This window comes from Sinocyclocheilus rhinocerous, unplaced genomic scaffold (assembly GCF_001515625.1).
Source record: "Sinocyclocheilus rhinocerous isolate Xijiao unplaced genomic scaffold, SAMN03320098_v1.1 scaffold2366, whole genome shotgun sequence".
Lineage (NCBI taxonomy): Eukaryota > Metazoa > Chordata > Actinopteri > Cypriniformes > Cyprinidae > Sinocyclocheilus > Sinocyclocheilus rhinocerous.
This window is the reverse complement of record NW_015640446.1, coordinates 426,830-431,426: the sequence shown is the minus strand read 5'-3', so window position 1 is coordinate 431,426 and position 4,597 is coordinate 426,830.

The following is a 4,597-nucleotide window of genomic DNA, read 5'->3' as shown; positions in this document are numbered from 1 at the left end:
CATTGTCTGTAAATTTGCAACAAACAAATATACAGAGGTCCTTTTTTTATTAGTAGCTTACAGAACATTCTCAAAACAAGACTTTCAAACCGTTTTTTTTGTTTCTTAATTTAAAAAAAAAAAAAAAAAAAAAATGGACATTTTTTTTTTTTTTTTTGCTAAACCTCCAGAACAGAAGCTTCCACTGAGCTTAAACTGAATAAATAATGCAGAATTCAAGGAGCTACCAGACACAAAACTCGTATTTCCTCTGGAAATTACTCGGATATGAAAGTCTACAAACCTGAGTTTGTACTGCATTTCTGATAAGGTCATATACGCATTCTCAAAGTTCTCAAAGCCAAACGCAGACTGCTAGACTTACGCTCATTGCCCTTTTATGTTTTAAGTATAGGAGTAGTATGCGACAAAAAGCACTGCATCATAGCCAACTTGCAACGTGCCTTGATTTTGTAACAGATGCTCCTAGTCTGCAAAAAGTGCACAAGACGACAAAAAAAAAAAAAAAAACTCTAGAAACCACAAATCTTTCAATGAATCTTTAAATGTGCTGCGTAAGTGAGCAGTAGTTAGCCTAAGGTAAACCAAGCTAGATTGTGCAGTAGTGTGGTTTTGCACCCAGTATCTGACATGATTTTCTCAATATCAAACATTTTAGTAGTCAATTTTTTCAGGTTCTGATAGGTATGCCTATATTATGTTACATAATTTGCACGTGCAACTCCCATACTAGGGTTAATTTGACGTTTTTGCCAAGGTAATGCATTTTATATGCTGCAAATTGCTTAGTCTAAAATACGTTTCACATTTTCATTAGAAATACATTCAATCTAATATTCAATCTATAATCAACTAATAAGTGGGGTCATATTTGCCCCTAAAATAAACAGATAGATAGATAGATAGATAGATCTATCAGCTGTGGTCAAATTGAACTTTTGTTTCATGTGCAAAAGTGCTGTGTAAAGATGTTTAAAAAAAAAACTGTCTTTTGTGCTCCATGAAATAATAACAGCAGAGGGGTTGGAACGACACAAGGGGAGGGGAAGTAAATATTTTTGGTTGAATTACTCCTTTAATATTTCAGACAGAATCAACAATGATAGGTTGACTGATGTTTGCAATACCTGTTGTATTTATTACCACGTGACAGCCACATACAGCATAAAAAAGCTCACACGGCTTGAATGGAATAATTGACCTTTTTCTCTCCTCGGGCTATTCTACAGGCGTCTTGCTGAGTTATATCTTTTATTATATTCATGCCTTTGTGTGTCTTTGGCCCCGAGCAGATCTAATGATCTCCCAGATGCACCATTTCATAATCTATATCCAGCCCAGCAGAGCCCAGGTGCTTTGATTCTCCACGATTGCCCACGCTCGGCCCCAATCAGGTGGCCGGATTAAACCAAATGGCCTTACCTCTGTTGTTTAGGTCTTTAAATGTTTTAAAAGACAACTGGGCTTTAAAGTGGTAGGGTGAGCGGGAAAAAGGCTGCCAATTTAAATGATGGAGAACGCAGGGGTGAACGAAACCGCTGGGTCGTGGCTTTCATCTACTGGTGTGGAGCCCTGCCGCTTTAATGCCCGGCCAGAGAAAAAATGGCAATCATAAATATGGTTTTGATTTTCCTGTCAGCTGCAACAACAAAGTTACAAGCCGAGAATATTAGGAGCCATTGATCGCTGTCTGTTTGAGAACATAACAAATTATGACCTTTTTTGTGGGTCTCAGGATATAAAAGTACCGGCCTGGGTGTCTTTCGCACGGACAGGGGTGCTGGCGTTAACACAAATTTGAGCGCACCATTAAAGGCCCACATCAATTTTCAGGGAATGTGCTTTTGTCATTGCTGTGGCGATGGGGTGCTGTAAAGCGTGGCGAGGTGCACATATTTGAGCCGGGGGAGGCTAGTAAAGCAGACCATTAAATACCTTGATTTACGTTCACTCTCTCACACACGCACACGCTCTTAGCCGTAGCGATCACGGTCTCATTATTGGCTACACAAACCTACACACACCGTCGTTTTCCTCTAAATGTCTGCATAAGCTGCTATGTTCTTCTATTCTTCTATAATTGCTCTTTGCTGAATTCTACACTAAGGAATTAGATTGTTTCTGTGGGTATATGTAGATCAGAAAGGCATATCTCTTCAGGAACATTATACAACCTTGGCCTTATTCTGTACAGGATGTGTTTTTTTAATGTAAGTGAATAACGTAAGTACACTAAGCGTAATGGTCTTGTAGTGAATATGTGAATCTGAGTCACTCCAGTAGCCTTGAAGCAGTTGCTTCAGAGTGTAAACGTCATAATGCTAAGTAAGTCATGAAATTGTATTATGACATTAAAAACTTCCAGAAACGTCCCTTGCTTCTTATGGACTCGAAAATGACAATTCTGTCACCATTTATTATTTACCCATATGAATTTACAAATGTACACATCCTTTGTGTTTAAAATGTGCAAAATGAATATTCCTAATAATTTTGCCAATAACATTTTGCCAAAATATACAATTCTAGCTTAATATCATTAGTATTTGTATGAAGTGTTTCAACAGTGACACCTTACAATATGGCTCATTAATTGATATTAGTTAATGTTAGTTAGTTAGCAAAGCATTAATAAATCTTTGCTAAAATTATTTAATAAAAATTCAAGTGTTCAATGTTAGTTCATATTAGCTCAGATGCATTAAATTGTTTTAATATATACAACGTTTGATTTTTCCAATGCATTAGCAGAGATTAAGAAATGTTCACAAATGTTGAAGTAATTTGCATTGTTAGTTCATGTTAACTAATATATTTCACTAATGTTAACAAATTCTAGCTTGCTCTCATTAGTATTTGTAAGTAGTGTTTATGTTTTTGTAAGTTTAAGTGGTAACACTTTACAATAATTCCCATTAGTTAACCTTAGTTAGTTATTCATTATGTGGACCTAATAGGATTAATAAAACATTTGTACTGTACATCTCTAAAATACATAAAATGCTTGTTTTAGATGTCAGTGTGTTAATAATGTACACTTATGCAAATGAACAAAATCTATGTGTGTTAGAACCATGCTGTACATACAAATTGCATAGGATTATTTGGCAAATCCAATAATTAGTTGTTCCTTGAAAGCCGTGGTTGCATCATCTGGTGTCTTGTAGACACAATTTTTCTAGGCAGACTAGAAAAAAAAAAAAAACTCTATGCCTTTATTCCCAGAAGTTGTATAAAACCAGTGGGCGAATGAAAGACCTGGGACTTTTTCATTGAATTTTTAGAAAAAGGAATAAATGGTGCTATCTCTGCTGTGTTTGATTCCACTGACCAGTTTTGCAGGGGAGTAATTGTGTCCATAGCCATACTTTTTCACAGTTTTAGTAATAAGGGGAAATGGTTTGTCAGAAATAGCCCTTTAAACGTGTCCTAAAAGACATTTGCAGTGGCGTTTGCCCTGCAGTCTTCTGTTATTATTTCTTAAGTCTATGTGAAAACCCCCTGGAGTAAAGAAGAGGGCATGTGGTTTCCATATCAGATCCTCTCTTTCTCCTGGTGAAGGTATCAGGAGGTTTCAGCTGGGTCTAATTCACCCACGCAGACCAATGAGTCAGATTCCACTCAGACTCCACTTGCTAGAACAGGCATAATGGAGCTTGTTTACTCTTCTTTATCGGCCTTCTTGGTTGTGTAATCGTTTGTGTTGTTGTGCGCTTTTGTCACCCATAACCCAACAGATTCTATAACCTCATTTCCATTTGGAGCTCTGAGATATAATATAACTCCATACCTTACAACCTTAATAGAATGTGCTGTATAAATACAACTTTTACTCTGTCAGCGGCATCTGTGCCATATCAACTACCACAGAAAAAAATGTGTTAAATTCATTTGAATGAAAGTCTACAGGGAAATGACAGCAACAATTGTTTAAAACTATTTTAATTGTGTAGTTTCGTTGTAGTTACCATGTCAGTGTTTTTATTGTTAACTAAAATGAAAAACAAACTAGTAAAATTATTTTTCTTTAATTTGAGTAAAGTGGAAATAAAACTATAAATAGAGAAATATAAGATCAATTGAACAAGATGGAAAAATTCAAGTACAAAGATTACCAATAAATAAATAAATAAATAAAAATAAAGCTAAATAAAAATATTTACAAAAATGAAAAATAACGAGTACAAAAAAAAAATAAAACTTCAACTAAAATTAAAACGAAAACTGAATAAATAAATATATATATATATGAATATTTTGTCCTCCACTTCTGTTCACATTAATGCTTCTATTAATGAAAATTAATATATTTCCCTTGTTGAGCTTACAGATATTTACAAGTTTCAGCTTTGAAACTTCAATTGATATAAACTATATAACCATTTTTTTATGTTTCTTTATTGTACATGCAGACTACATGGAGTGTTTTTTACCTAAAATAACTAAAAAACTATTTGGAAAAATGTATTTATAATCATATTCTCCCCCCATATGCCATTGTTTGGCCAAACAGATCCTGTACCAAACTCATGTCATTGGTTGCCCCACTGTTGGTGTGTTGAACTGGTCAGGATGCTCAAAAAACAGCTAAGTAATG